Source organism: Eschscholzia californica, unplaced genomic scaffold (genome assembly GCF_041429995.1).
Source record: "Eschscholzia californica isolate CP2 unplaced genomic scaffold, dmEscCali1.0.p SCAF_1, whole genome shotgun sequence".
In the NCBI taxonomy this organism is placed as follows: domain Eukaryota; kingdom Viridiplantae; phylum Streptophyta; class Magnoliopsida; order Ranunculales; family Papaveraceae; genus Eschscholzia; species Eschscholzia californica.
The window spans coordinates 42,699,472-42,716,393 of record NW_028238198.1 but is presented as its reverse complement, the minus strand read 5'-3'; positions in this window follow the sequence as shown (position 1 = coordinate 42,716,393).

The window sequence follows — 16,922 nt, the reverse complement described above, 5'->3', positions numbered from 1 at the left end:
AGATGGTATATGCCTGACCTGAAGCTTTAGACGCGTATGGACGCGTCTAGCACTTCCTTAGGTATCTCGGACTTCATGTCCGACATGGCCTGTGACCGGTCTTAGGCCGATTGGTAAGTTACTGGATATCACCCCAAACTCTGCCTTTATACAATAGTTTTGGACGCAACTATATATCTTTCCGTGCATAATAACTTGTTACTCGTCTTTGCCGTGTGTGAAATGCAATACTTTGCACGGATTTGCTAAGAGTTATGGTTCTCTTTTGGTAATCTAATTTGTTATTTGTCAATTTCGACCTATAAAAGTTATGAAACTTGCAGCGAGTAGGCTAATGTTGTTTGTGACCACATATCAACGACACTTGGTATGATCAGATTTCTTTATAACTTGGCATTAATTCTTTAGTTGTGCATAACATATTCCCATCTTGTTTAGGTCAAGAAGAAAAGGAGTATGAGATGATACTGAGTAAAACCTTGCAAAGTATCTATCATTTGAACATCAACCCAAATGTCATGACCTCGATTATACTTCAGGTAAATATATGTAAATTTTGAATTACGATGATACTCTGTTGGAGTTTATTAGTGATTTTTTTTATAATCATTCATACAAAATTAGAGAGTTCTGTTCTTATGCAGGTTATTAATGACCATGGCACTTCATCCTTCTTTATTTTATTTATTTTTTGAGGAGAAATAACATCTATTCGAATCAACCAAAACAGAGTACAGATACAAATAAGATCGACCGAAATAATTAGCTACAAGTAGGACTGAAACGTAAAGCTTCACAATAAAGGGGTTAAAAGGGCAGCCGCCATTAAGTGAGCGTCCTTGTTGTAAATTCTATTGCAATAGGATAAATCCACGTGTTTAGCTTGGATATGTTCACGAATAATATCAACTTCTCTAATCAGCCTCCACGGAATATCCGCATCAACGGTGGAGATTGCATTGATCAAAACCCTAGCATCCCCTTCTAGTATAAATCCATCTAACCCTAGTTCAGTCGCCAGAGCTAAACCGATTTGGAGTCCTTCAATCTCACTGTATATTGGGGATCTTGGTTGAATGATCTTTGATTTCGATCCTAATACTCCACCTTCACTGTTCTTGGCAATAGCAGCACATGATGCCATACTTTCTCTGCATGAACCATCGAAATTTATTTTGATTTTACCAATCGGGGGTGGAATCCACCTATTTTCCTGCAAAAGAGTGTTAGGGTTTAGATGTGAATTAAGATCAGAAACATACCTTAGTTGATCCCTAGATTTCCAGTAGCATCTAGTCAGATCTATATCTTTGTTTCGAAAATGAACCTCGTTTCTTGATTTCCACCATTCCCACATCAGGTATGATACTTTAAACCATTCTTCATCATCGTTTTGGTTTGAGGTGAGTATGTTAGATAACAATCTAATCGGGTTCAGATTTGTTTGTTGAAGGTAAGTGATACTAGCTAAGGTTGCTAGCTCTCTGAATTTGGGGCATTCTCCAAACTGGTGAAGTCTATCTTCCAATTGATTTGTGACACAAAGTTTGCATGTGTTGATCAATATGATTTACCCTTTTCCCAATATTTACCAAAGTAGGTAAACCATGATGCACCATCTTCCATATGAAAATCTGAATCTTAGGGTCCATGTTTTTCTTCTTCCAAAATAATTTCCATGGAAATATAATTGCTAGTTCAGACATAGTAGGTAAGTTCTTTATCTGAGAATAGAAGGATTGGGTGGTGAATTTCCCGTTCTCTACCGGGCACCATATAAGTCTATCTCTTTGTGGTATACTTGGTAGATGAATATTGAGAATAGCAGATATAGTTGATTCATCAAAGTATGTATTTATAATTTCTAAATTCCAGCTATTCTGATTTTGAACTATCAGATCCGACACCCAGTATATATTATTTGGAAGATCATTGACAACTACAGGAATGTTACATTGAGTGTCTAGTATCCAAGGGTTTGTCCTTATGTTTATGTTTGTGCCATCTCCCACCATCCATATAACATTATTCCTGATTGTATGTTTAGTTTTTGCCATTGCTTGCCAAAAATGTGAAGCTCCTGTGGTGTTGGTTTCATTCCAAAAATCATCCACTTTAAGATATTTCGCCTTTAGAAGTTTTACCCAGATGGAATTGTGATCAGTTATGAATCTCCAAGTCATTTTTGCTATTAAGGAAAGATTGACTTCTTCAATTGATCGTAAACCCAGGCCACCCTTGTGTTTTGGACTCGTAAGGATGTCCCATTTGATAAAGTGCAGTTTGGATTCTGTATCCGAGTGGTTCCACCAAAAGTCCCTCTCTAATTTCTCTAAGTCTCCAATGACTTTTTTCGGTAATATCTGAAAGCTGCAAGGATAAGTGCAAAAAGCTGCTAGTATAGATTTGATTAATACAGTTTTACCTGCCTGAGTTATGTACTTACTCTTCACATTAGAAAGTGAATTTTTGCACTTCTCAATTAACCAAGTATAACTCCGGATTCGATTTCCTTTTTTGAGTAATAATGCTCCCAGGTATTTTTCGTGCTCTAACATGATGAGGGCTTCTAGCTGAGTGACAAACTGATCTTGGACTTCCTGCTGCACTCCCTTGCTGAAAAGTAATGAGGATTTGGAGAAATTTACCTTTTGTCCCGAGAAAGACGAATAGTGATTCATCAGTTGTATAATTGCATTTAGATTTTGTGTATTCGTAGTACCAAAGACAATCAGATCATCCGCAAACAGCAGATGTGTAATGCTGGGACTAGCTGGATTGATTCTGTAGCCTGTAAAAATATACTGAGATTCATAGTAATGAAATAAGAGAGAGAGAGAGCGAGAGAGAGAGACTGTGAGGATAGAATAAATAGATAGGGAGAAAGGGGACAACCCTGCCTAAGGCTTCTAGAGGCCGAAAAGTCTCCTACTCTTTTATCATTGACCTGAATATTAAATTTAGCAGTGGTTATACAAGCCATGATCAAATTTAAAACATGCCCATTTAGACCAGAGGCTTGAAGGACTATTTGAAGAAAGTCCCAATTGACTCTGTCGTAAGCTTTTGCCATATCCATTTTCAAAGAAAAAGTGCCCTCCCCGGTAGTGGATTTATTCATGGAGTGTATTAGTTCTTTGGTAATAATAATATTGTCTATGATTTGCCTGTTGGGCACAAAAGCATTTTGGGCCCAAGAAATGCACTCATCTAAGTATGGTCGAATACGATTTGCAATGAGTTTGGTGATGAATTTATAAACCGTATTGCAAAGGGCTATGGGTCTGAACTCCGAGGCCATACTCGGATTCCTAACCTTTGGAATTAATGCAATGGTCGTCTGATTTATAGAAGGATCGATTGAACCTGAAACAAAAGCTGCTTGAATGTATTGAACCAATTCTGTCCCTATCGAGTCCCAGTTGTGTTGGTAGAAATAGCATGGTAATCTATCTGGTCCCGGGCTTTTTATCGATCCCATAGTCATGACGACTGATTTTATTTCTTCCGAAGTAGGAATTCTTGAGATGTTGGCCAGTTGATCAGCCGAGAAGACCTTATATGCATTAAGAATGTCGGTTGGTGGTTGTTCCACTGGTTCAGCCGCAAATAGATTCTAAAAATGATTAATAAGTTCTTTTGAGATATCTTCAAAGTCTTAGGTTGATCGACCATTAGGAAGAGTTAATTGGTGAATTTTATTTTTCTGTCTTCTGACTGACATTGCCAAGTGAAATGCCTTCGTGTTTCGATCACCATTTTGAACCCACTTTGATTTTGCTCTTTGCTCAGCTTTACTGCACTGAAGGTGTTCCAAATAAATAATATCTTCTTGAATTTTACTTTCGACTTCTAGGAGTTCATTTGTAGGACTATGAGTTTTAATGTCTAGGAGTCTTTTAGTCAATATTTTCAGTCTATTCTGTATTATACCAAAAGCTCTTTTACTCCAACCTTTGATTTCATTCATTATCTGTTGAGTTTTTCCTATAAAAGATCATGTGCTACTCGACCACTTCTCCTGAAAAACCGTTTTATAATCTGCATGCTGAGTCCAGTAGACCTCAAATTTCGTAAGAGTAGTAATTGGAATGCCCTGTGTAACAAGCTTCAATAAGATAGGGGCGTTGATGGGTCATGAAAATGTCCCATCAGAGTCGTTTAATTTAGTCGAATTAGTTCGTTTCGAGTCTTTATTATAATAAAATGGTTGGTTTTCTTGATTAGGTGTCTTTTGTAGAGTTATGTGTAAATGATTAAAAACGGGAGGAAGTTACTTGAAGGGCATTTTGGTCTTTTGGACACAAGGGTATTCTGGTAAATTTGGCCAATATCAGTGCATGGGTAAAAAGTAGATTCTGAGACGAGCGCGTAAGAAACGGAAGTCAATTCGGAGTCCGGATGAGCAAACTAGGCAAAGTCAAAGTTGGAGTAAAAGGAAGTGGACCAGTGGGACACTGTTGGGCACCATTCGGGCATTCGAGATGAGGTTTGGTGACGTGGCACATCCTGAATGCACAAAACGGACAGAATACCGTGGTCCCCTCTTTTCCCACTTTTAAGTCCCTGAATTTAAAGAAATGCCCCTCCTTTTTGTCCCACTCATATTTCAACCTATAACTAATTGACAAGTGGCCATCTTTTCACCACAACTCTCACCAAAAATTCCATATTTGCCCCCAATTGTACTAGTTGATTCTTTAGCCAATGCTTATCTATTTCTTGAGTAGAAAGCAACCCTAACTTCCTATTTGAACCCTCTTTCTCCCATTTTTTCCCAATTAACTCCTAAAACCCTAACCATCAAACCCATCTATAAATAAATCTCTACCTCTCTCATTTCTCTCTAGACTTGAAAACCATCTCAATCCCTCTCCTCTTTTAGTCTCCCTTTCTCTCTACCTCTTCTAAACTAAAAAACCTAGCCTCCATTCTTTTCTTTTACTACCCATTCCACCATAATTTCTTTCCAATCTCTCTTCTTTTCTAATTTCTTCATCTCTTCTCTACATTTTCTTTCTACTTCTAATTTCTTCTTCTAAACTTCTAATTTCTCCATAACTTCTTCTCTAGAATCTCTTCTTCTTCTATCTCTCTTCTAAATTTCTCTTCTTTCATCTTTTAAAAAGCTATTATTTGGAGTTTTGGGTAATATTCTTGGAAATATTTGGAGCTATTATTGGACATCAACATGGAGGCACAAGGAGCTATGGATCTAAATCTCATTTGGTGATTTCTTTTCATTATCGTTTGCAATTCCATTTACTTTAGAATTTCAATGAATATTATTTTAGATTTCGTGAGTAGCTAATCTTGTATCTAGAGTTTTAGAGGAAACCCATACTTGGGCTTATTTTGAAATATGTTATTGATTAATGAATCCTTGTAGTGAGCTTCAATGTCTATTAATTGTTATTTCACATAGATCTTATAACCTTGTCTTTGTTCATGCTTCATAGTGAGATATTTCATGCTTTTGTTAAGTTATTAGATGGGATATGCTTATTAGATGATGAATGATTATTAAGGAATATAACTTTTATGTGATAATCAATTAAAATATAAATGATGTTGAAATGTGTTATTAAAGAATATCTTCCGGAATCTAAATAGTTTATTATGTTAGATTTTGAGTTATATATGAAAAAAGGAATTTGTTAATTGAATGCATGTTTTAAATAGTCCATTTATGTGGTGGAATCAAGAATCCTAGATTTCTTTCTCATCTTGATTTCATTATTCTTTAGTCTTTTCTTGTTTTCTTTTAAAAATAGTTTTCACAAAATCAAACCAAAATTAATGAATGGAGTGTTAATTTAAGATTTAGATAAAATTACTTGTCCCTTGGAACGATTTCCCGATTTACAAACTTTACTATAACTTGATCCCGTGCACTTGCGGGAATAGACCTATTTTAGGCCTATCAGGCGTGGTCACTGTTTTATGGAGGGAGGTGAAAAACTCCTGCCTCCGGATATTGCATGAGCCAACTGGAATTACTTACGACCCGGTCAAGTCTTTCTTTTGTTAGATGATGGAGAGATTTTCTATTGGTCCATGTATAGGCTGGTCCATTAAATCCAAGATCTAGCAATTGTGCATCCTGAATGAATTTCTGAAAATTAGTCAAAAAAGGTATGTTAGTACTACCGCCCCACTTATCAATTCTATCAGACATAGCATTTAAATCTCCAATGCAAAAAATGGGTTAGTGATTCCCTCAATTTTCCTGAGTAGGTTACTCCAAAAAGGCATTCTGTGTTGGACTTGAGGCGGTCCATAAATGCAGAAAATATCCCAAGGGTTATTATCAGTAGCATGTATAATCGTAGTATGAATAAGATTGATCGAGTGATAGTGAATATCTAATTGAAGGTCATTGGACCAATGTAAGATTAAACCACCACTTCGACCAACAGAGGGAACAGAAAAGTAATTGGTAAGGTCATATTTATTAAAACAAGGTAGAGGAACATAATTTGAGATTCTCGTTTTCGAGAGAAAAACAACAGAAGGCCTAGTAGAACCGAGGAACTGCTTCAAAGTTTCCTTTGTCGGGGTGTTCTCCAATCCCCGACAATTCCATGCCAGGACATTCATGGTTGCTGCGGCATTAGGGTTGTCGTGACCCGTTCTTCATTACTCCCCTGCGTTGACTGTTTGACCGTCTTTCGAAATTGTTTTTTGATACGAACATCCGCCAGGAGCATCTCATCGTCCACTTGTGCTAGTAATGTTCCCTTTATTATGGACTAAATTATCTTGCAAATCACTAAAGACTTCCTTTGTGTGCATCGATGTAACTCCCTCTTCAGTTTGAATCTTACTTCGCTTGACCTGATACAAACTAGATAACAAACTGCCATAGTTAGATCTTATATTAGGGTAGTTTGCACAAACAGTCTCAATGCGGTTTCCATCATTATTGTCGATGTTAAGATCCTGCAATTTAGGGATTCAGTCCTGTCCAAAAGACCCCATTTCTTTGATGGGATTTTTGGTGCAAAAGGGAACCTTAAAAGTATCTGGTTACTTAGGGGTCATGGCCTTTAGTATCCGATTTCTATCACAATCAGGTAAATTTTGTTTTAACAGGTCCCCATAAGCCAAAACGGTAGGGCAAAATTTTATTGTGTGTCCTATGTACCCATAGTAGATGCAAAATCTAGGTAGTTTTCCACCCTAATCTCTATAGAAATAAGTTTTGTATTCGAGAGTTTAAGATTAACTCTCTGGGTCAAAGGCTTACTAATGCAAATTTACTATAACACGACCAAACAGGCTCCATTTCATAGCATCGTCGGTAGTTGTCGGGACAAACGAACCCAATGTTCCAGCCAGTCTATTAACTATAGTACTGTTAAGATGGCTTGGCGGAATGCCATGTAATTGAACCTAAAACCAAACATAATGAACATTGTGATCTCCTGGTAGTGTTTCTGCTTGACATTCTTGTAGTACTATTAATTCATCTTGCATAACCCAAGGTGAACTCTCCACTGCGATTTCCAATTCAGATGCCGTCATGAACTTGATGAGGTATAGATTGTCTTTTATTTCAGAAATGGTGAATTTATTTGGTCCATGAATGACCCGGGAAAGACGATACATTGCCTGACCAATATCTATTTTCTTCGGACTTTGAAACCAAACCACTCCTTGTTTAACCAATTCTGTCTCCCAAGCATTGATATCTCCTCCATCAACCATGGGAGGAGGGGGTTCATTCGTAGTTAGTGCTTCAAATTGACAAATAAACTGACTGTTTGAAGATTCCATTACTCCAGAAGAACGAAAGACAACAAGAAAGAAATTAAACACAGATTGAGACTAAATCTCGCAGATAAAAGCTCCTGTAGAGCGACGAATTAGAAGATTTCAGACTTGTAAAAGTCTAAATCGAGAAAAACTTGCAATATATTGGCGGAGAACTGCCAATAACTGAACAAAAGGTAGAAATAACTGAATAAAGGTAATCACAAACAGCTAAGTAACTGTTTGCTCCGCCTGAAAGGGTGGTTCTGACTATAACTTCCTGGGAAATTCAAACGCTCAGCCCGGGACCCAAACTTTTCTGGATCATGTGTTATGTTATTTCATCCTTCTTTATTATGTTGCCAATTAAAACAGCAGTACATTATTGTCTTTTATTGGCAAGCGTCTTCAAAGTTTATCCTATAAATACACCGCTATGTTAACATTTGCTTGGTTGATGATTTCAAAGATCTTTCCATTACATCTTGGAGAGCGTAAGCTACGTATAACAGTGCTTGTTAATTTCACTTCAAATGCAGTAGTTACATTTTTTTTTTGTATAGGTCAGCAGGCTTTTTAGGGGAGCCTGAAACCCAATGCCTAGAACCCCTGACCTCAAGGATAGTGAAGCAAGTGCTTCACCACTCGGCCAAGGGGTTTTTGGCGTAGTTACATTTTCTTTCTCTCCACTAGAGGTAACAACCATCTTCTTCTGATTTTCTTTCTCTTATTTGTCAGCCAACTTTTCCCTCCCTGTGTTTTTTTGTTAATCTACACAATTCAGCAAAACAATCAGTTTTTCACTTATCATGGCCCACCTCGGTCCACATCCCTTGTCCAAATGACTTATGCTATCTCCCAGAGCCGAATAAACAGGCTGAGACGAGGTGATTGCAAGGGCGGAGCTAGGATTTAAATTAAGGAATAGCCTAAAATTACTTATAGAGCAAATTTTTGACTTTTATTGTATATGCACTAATAAGTAGTATTTTAAAAGTAATTTTTCGTCGAACACAATATTTTTTTATCATTATTCTTATATGTAACTTAACTTTCCAAACCAAAACAAGTGATTTTGAAAACTCTCATTAGATAAATAATATGTAGGTGAAATTTTCGATAATAGTTCAAATGTGAAACACTTAAAAAACTTCACATCCATTAAAATTAATGTATGTGATCATTGGTGATTTCAGGACAAAGAACAAGAACATAGTATGGAATCTACCAAAGGGAATAAAATTTAACTTAGCAAAAAGAAGGGGTCAAAAAAGAATCTGGTTCAAAAGTAGGGTCTAAAAGAGAACTAATAAGTAATGCAAAGACCATTGGAGAATTAATTCACAAAATATAAACAAAAGTGCAATTTTAGCGGGATGGGAGTAAATCCCGTGATCTAGTCTTCGTTTGGGCCAAGATCCTACCATCGGGGTTGGCACTAAGTTTTGTAATGTATGTCAAGTAGCACTTACAAATGCCTAAGATTTGAACCCTGGTTGCTAACAGAAGTATGAGGTGCCACGATCGTATTCATGTATGCTAACAGAAGTATGTGGAATGCGATAAACTGTAATAACTAGGGCTTAAAGGTTTGATTTTGTAGAGAGAGAAGAGGGAGAAGGAGAAGAATAGCAAACTCCTAGAATAGACAAACAAAAAGGATCATCACTATCATTGTTCATATTCTCTTCTTCTTCCTCTGTTCTTTTCTTTTTGTGAGAGAAAGTGAGAAACAGAGCATAGAGTGAGAGATTGAGAGAGAGCCAGAGAGTTTTTGTAGAGAGAGAGAGCCATTCATCATCACTTGTCATCCTCATTTTACTGTTTCAATTTACATAAAGAGGGAATACAAGAAAAATAGAGAAGGTGTAATTTTGGTGACATTTCTCTTAACTCTTTTGTTTGATTATTGTAATAAAATGATTCAAAGTATGATGATAATTTCCTTTTGTTTCATGAGTAGCTAATTTTCTGTAGTTTAGGGGTTCGATGAAGTTTTGACATATGATTTTGATATCTTCTTCATGCTTTAATATCTTGATGTGGTTTAAATGCAGGAATATTGAATTCTTAGTTTCGATAGATGACGATTTCTTCATTGACTATGCTTTCGATTTGATACACTATACTTAGGTTTAGTTCTTTGATAGTGTACGCTTATAGATTGATAGTCAATATTTGAAACTTTAATATATCAATGCTTCGGATTTAGACTTTAATTATTTTCGACTTTAACTAGATTATTATTCGGGGTTCGATATGATAGGGTACCGAAACTTGAGTTACAAGATATGCATGATTAGGTCTTCTTAGAATGTATTAGAATGTATTAAGATGGATTCTAAAATCCTAGATTCTTCTCCCCCATTTGAGTTTATTTCTGTTATTTGTTTTAGTATTTTATTCTTTAATCACCAAAACCAATTCTGAAAAGAAAACCGTGCTACTTCTGAGTTTTAGAATATGTTTGACTTAGTCCCTACTGATCGACCCGGTCTTACCGGAATTATTACTTGGCGCCCGTGCACTTGCGGGTGTAGACCTTTTAGGGAAATCTTTTAGGCCCATCAAATTTTTGACGCCGCTGCTGGGGACAATGTTTTAAATTTGTTTTAATCTTGGAAAGTTTTTTATTTTTGGTAAGTTTTGAATTTCCGAATACTTTAATTTGCTTCTCTGTTTTTTGGTGTGTAGAACACTAAGGAGCTGAATAGGAGGCGCAACAAGGAGGAGGACCTCAAAAGAAGAAATTTACAGTTTTTATTTTTTGTATTTATTTTGGTGAGAGAGAGACTTAGACTTTTTAGTACTTTCTTTTGTTTTAAGTTTTGACCCTAAACTTAAAGGGCTTAATTGTAACCGAAAACCAAAACGAAGCCTCGGGTTCAAACACTTGAGGGAAGAGTGGTCCGGGTCGTCTACAAAGGTCATCACCCATCTTGAACGAGAGATAACTTTCTCTGATCACCCACGAATCCCCTATCAGTGAGTCCTTGTGTGTGTTTTATGTGCCTAATTGATTTGACGAACTATTTAGTTTAATCGTCTTTAGTAAGGTCACAAACCCCATTACAAGATAGGAGTCGGATTTCATCAACGATCTCTTGCCCATTAAGGAAACAACGTTGCGAATCCCAACTTAAATTAAAATCTGGTTTAGACATTGGCCTTAGGGTATCGAGCTCATAGGATCTTTGAAACAATTCAGGGACTCGATTTTTATTTGGGCATTCCAAAAAGGAGAGAGTCACTCAATTCTTTAAAAGGCCGCCTCGAGAAGACGAAACGTTCCGAAAGTAGGACGGTATCACAACGTTCATCGTTGGCAGACTCCAAGAATTGTTTGACCATAGTACTTTGACGGAGTAACCTAAATAACAATCATAGTTCAAGTTCTGTTACGAAGTAGGAGCTGTCTAGACTTTTAAGTGAAATTGACCAACCTGTTATAGTCTAGATTTTGTTTGGATTGTTTGGTTGAGTCAGCTTGATTGTGGTTGTTTTCCTTCTAGGATCTTTGTAGTGCTTCCTCGGTTTTCGATTTTAAAAAAAAAAATAAAAAAATAATAATAATAATAATAAATAAAAAGATGGATAGTTCGTGGTCCCAACATAATGGCAGAAGGGACGAGAGTTATCTACCATGGTGGTACTTAGCAAATGGTCAAAATAGTGTTCGTCAACCTAGCTATGATTTGCATAATGATGATCGTTGGGATTATTGCCAACCTCAAGAAGGTTATGAGTCTCATTATAGATATCCTGATAGATCATCTTACATTCATTATAATGGAGAGTACACGTGTCTCAACCTCAATCGGATAACAGTGGAACTGTTGACTCTTCATCTTTTTTGCACGAAGCTATTAGTATGCTAAGGAGGAGCAATGGAGAGTCTTATGTTCCACACGTGTCTCAACCTCAATGGGATAACGGTGAAGCTGTTGACTCTCCATCTTTAGCATCACCTTCATTAGCCCAAACTCTTAGTGATGTTCAAAAGAATACTTCCGAATTTTGTCAGATTTTAGAAAAAAAAGACTGAAAATATTTGCAGAACTATAGAAGAAATGCTTTATAGGACAAGTAGTGTTATAGAAGAGGATTACCAAGATAATATAGAGTACAGTACACAGTACCCTGTGTATGATGATGAGGATACAATTTTAGTGGAGTATAGTTATCCCGAAAATATCGTTATTGAGCCTAAAATATCTGAAACGATGGAGCCCAATATTGAGATATCCTCTCATAGTACCAAAGATGAAATCCCTTCAGGCCAAAATGAAGAGTTTGCTAGAGTTGAAGATGATGAGAAACCTAAACTCCCAACTGAGGATGATGAATCATGGCTGACCGATTTGTTAAATGGGTGTAATGACCCGTCTGACTTAGGCGAAGATCTAGAATTTTTAGAGGACCGGCCCCGACTACATCGTGATAAAAGAGATTACAGAATGGCTATCCCGAGTTCTAAGGACTGTGAGCCTGATAGTAGGGTTTCTCCATTGAAGGAACCCGAAGCACCTGTTTTAGAGAAACCTAGTTTAAGTTCGGGTGTCATTGATAGTCCTTTAGATACTTTTGCATTTTGTCCTTCAGATACAGGTGTAGATTTTGAAACACCTTCTCTTGTTGTCTATCATCAATATAATGACCCCTTCTATCCGGTCTGTGATCTCTCTGGTGCAGTACCAAACTTAACGACCTTATTGTCGTCTAAGTTTGGGGATTTCCCTTCTTTCTTGATAGTTTCACCTACATTATCACCAAATTATTTAAGTGTGAGACTATCATTCACTGAAAACTTTTTGTTTTGGGTGGACCTACAGATGTATCGATTATTGGTTTACAGTTAGTTACACTTTTGTAATCCAGTAGGTATGATTCTTTCTATTTTTTTCGAGTCATCTCTTTCGTATGGCTGAAGACGTTAAACTTAGCGCTTTTTAGGAGGCAACCCACGGTTAGGACGTTGGAATCAGGTAATATCTTTCCCTTCACCCTGTTATTTTTGCATAGTCTTCAGAACATTGAGGACAATGTTTGGTTTAAGTTTGGGGGTAGGGGATTGAATTTTTTGCTAAGTCCTTAATTCAAAAACTCAAAAGGGTTTAAAATTTTTCAAAATTTTTAATTATTGGATTGACAACGTTAGTCTAGTTGTTTTTTCTTGTTAATAGTTATAGAGTCTAGTTGATTGAGTTATCCGTTTGCTAAAGGTTTTTCCATGAATTTCGAGTCTTGAAGTGGTTTGTGCACTAGCTATGTGAGTATTAGATAGGTAAAGAGTGGGCTTTTCTGAGAGAACTTGATTGATCATTAGTGGAGACTTAACCCATGTGAGATTTTAAGTCTTTCTTTTTTTGCTTTGAGTGATCTCTTCTGCGCTAACTCCGAGTAGAATGAAGAACTACTCAACCTTGTAATGCTAAAAGAGCTCATTCGATCGGTTGAGTTCAAATTTTACAACCACTAGGGATGTCATCAGGAATGCAAACCTTCTCTTGTAGCATGAGAAACTTTAAAGCAGTGTGATGCACCCGAAAAGGTTGCACACCCAAGCGGAGGTATCAAGTAGTAACCGGTAAAACCAGAGTCGATCCAAGGATATGAGGTACTTTGGATGTCGAAGGGTCTTATCCCTCGGTCTAGATATCAAATGCTAACTTAGACTATAAAGCAAAGGAAACAAAGATAAATGTGGGGTTTTGATTGAAAGAGTAACCAAAAGAATAAAGCAAGCAAGTAAACTAAACTAAATAATAAAAGTAAACGAGCGAGAGAGATTCGAGAGAAGTATCGGAGGAACAAGAGTCGGGAGGCAACAAAGAAATGAGAGAGGTGTCGAACACGGGAAACCATAATGATAAACCTACGACTATATGTAGTCCGATCTAATGTTTCAAAGTATAATCGATGTTCGACTCCTAAAGTAGATGTCTCTAAGTACTACGTATATTCGGAGATCATACTTAGTCAAACTAACGTCTAAATCGGTTAATCCCGAGTCATCGAAAGTGTTGTCTAGTCGCCTAACTATGTGAAGTGCATGACAAGACAAATGAAATTATGACTTAGACTACAATCGATATCGAATACTTCGTTTCGTCTATTAACTATGCGAAGTGCTTGACAAGATACATGACAATACGATCAAAACGTTAATCGAAATAAATGAACATCAAAACATCAAATCATATTAAACATAATCACGAATTCATCACATTTCATCTCATATAATCGACACACTAAAGTTAGCTAAACATGGTGATTGAATAAGAAAGGGAAAGAAAATGATGAGAGAATCCCCCTTTTTCGATGTGGTTCGAGGCTAAGATCATCGGAAAATATGAGTCTTTAAGGTGCAGGCGATCTCCCCTTAACAAATTTTTGGGTTCCCCATAGCGACCACCATCATCTTATCCATTTAGAACACAACCTTCATTAAAGCTAACCCTAGCTTTCTCCCACTAGGAATTTCTTGTCCAAAATTAAATCAAACCACATGGGGAGTTAGCCAAGGATGAGGGGAACAAAAGCCCTAAGATTTCAGAACAAAAAGGCCGCCGGAAAACTCAGAAAATTCCGGCCGAAGAAAGTGACTAAATCCGGCCAAAACCCTAGATTCGGCCAAATGAAGATGCACCCGAGCTCAAGCATCTCAGCCCGAGTTGTTGCTCCTCCCGTGCTGCCGTCCCGTGCCCTTGGATGCTGCTGTGCCGTTTCACGAGCAAGAAGGAGAGAACCCGAGCAGCTACTCTTACAACCGAGTTGCTGTTGAGTGCAGCTGAGCTGTTGTCACTCGTCCTATGATGCCCGAGCAGCAGTCGTGCTTTGTGGACGCGTACCGAGCGCAGCTGCTTCCCGTCACAGCAACTCCCGAGCTCCATGGCCATCCATGGAAGCTTCTATCTTGCTGCCGCGACTTGGCCGGCCAAGCTTGGCCGGCTCCTCCTCTCTCTCTTCTTTTTCTCTCTCTATCAAGCTTCCAACTCCAAGAACTTCCAACTCCCAAATCCTAGCCTCTTTTTTTTCTCTCTAACTTCTTGCTTGGTTGATGAATGAAGAAGATGATGAATAGTAACCCTTTACTAGTGAAACCTTAGGTCAAGACTTTGACTTTGACTCAGACTTGACTTGGGTCCATAAAGAGAGGGTGCCCATAAAATCTCTACTCCTTTCTTACTTCTTCTTTTTCTTTGTGGGCTTTTGGAATGTCTTTGGCTGACTTTGATTTCAAATTAGAAACAAAGGAGAGTGCCTTCAAATAAAGAACTTGGTTTCTTTCTTTCATATCTTCCCCGTCCGAACTCCAAATTGAATACCGTTTTCACAGTCGGACTCCTCATTGACTATACTTGTCATTTGATTTGCTTGAAGTCTTTTTCTCTCGTTTTCGGCACATGAAATGATAGTGATATTCGCTCTTTTTATTCCAAATTTCATGTTTAACTCCAAATATGATACCTAATAAGAAAAACACATAAAATATTATTGATAACATTCGAAAAGGACTAATTAATCTAAGTTAAGCGCTCCAAATGTGACATTTTCGTGTCACATCATAGTGTCAACTAGAGGAAGATAGAATATTTCATCCATCATTTAGAACCCTGAGAATAAGGCATGAAGCAAAGTGGAGAGAATTATACCAAAGGGAAGTGTTAAGAAAGTACGTTGTGTTTTGAGTTTTATTACCATAAGTGTATAGAAGAAAAAAAATAGAAAAAAAAAATATCGAAGAAAAAAAGTGTGTTTGCTTAGTTCAAGTGTTTATCCCTTGAAGTGGTTCTTGTAGATTTGAAGACGTCGAATTCTCAAGAGTTCTAGTCATATCATCATTAGTGTCTATCGACCTCTAGGAAACATTGTTAGATAGTAGATCAGGTGAGAGGAGTTGGTAAGCTTTCCCATTCCGTATCAGTGGTTGTTTTCCTTCCTATGAGACCAGTCGTTCACCAAACTTTTAGTCCATCTTTTGTAATGTATTGAGTTTCCGTCACACTCATACTCGCAGATTGAGTGAACCATTTCTGAGTAACTTTAATTTTTGAGTGTATGACCGTGAGGCAGTAGTCGAGGCGAAATGTATTGAGAAGGTAATCGATGTCTTGTCTGTTCTGAACCAAAATGATACTCATATTGGCTGGTCACGTGCACTTTAGGTCTTGATTACTAGTGAAGGGATTTTTAGCGTTTGTATACTTTAGCCGACTTGGATTTCATTCCTATTAACTTTCGAAAATTTACCGGATAAAAAGTTTTAGTCCATATCATTTAGACCCTTCTAGACTTTTGAGATTTTAGAATTTTGTAGGTATATTCACTGCAAACCCTCACGAGACAAAACTCGTCCTCTTGGGTAACCTAGAGGTTTAACGGCTTGTTGCACGTGCTAAGTGCAATCGTGATTCCCTACAAAAGTGGTGAAATGGGTTTAGTTTTGGTTTTCTGTTTTTCTTGAGGACTAGCAAAATCTATGTTTGGGAATGTTTGATGAGACATGAAAATGTCTCATATGAGTCTCTTAACTCGGGTTAGTTAGTCAATTTCGAGCAGTTACTCTAATGATTTACGTGTTTCTCTTACGCAGGTGTTTTCTAAGAAGTTGAGCGCAGAAACGGATAAAATCGAGAGAAAGACACTCCTGAGGGCATTTTTGTCATTTGGAAATTATGGTAAATTGAGTATTTGGTCAACTTTGGTGCTCCAATGAAATTTAGGGTCCAAGATGAACCCAACGGGGAAAGCGGAAGTCAAATCGGAGTCCGGATAAGAGAATTAGACAAAGTCAAAGTTAGTTTCAAATATAAAGCAATTAACCAAGTCGTCCAGAGACGCGTGGCAAAGATCTAGCGGAAGGACACTGTGAATCTGGACGTGGGTGGTATCATGTCGGGCCGTGAGGGACGAACTTCGGGATTCTACGATGAGTAGTGATCCCGTGCACTGGGCGGTGGAAGTTTCAGTGGTCCCATCGTGAATCCAACGAATTTTGTTGCATCTGCGTCATTTTAACCCACCCGATGGCTATTCTATCAACTCCTCACTAGTCTCTGTTACAACGTACTATCAGTCCAAAGTACATCCAGCCTGGCGTGAGAACAGGAGTCACGTACTCAGGAAGAATTCGGTGCAACACGCTCGATAGATTACGATTTCTT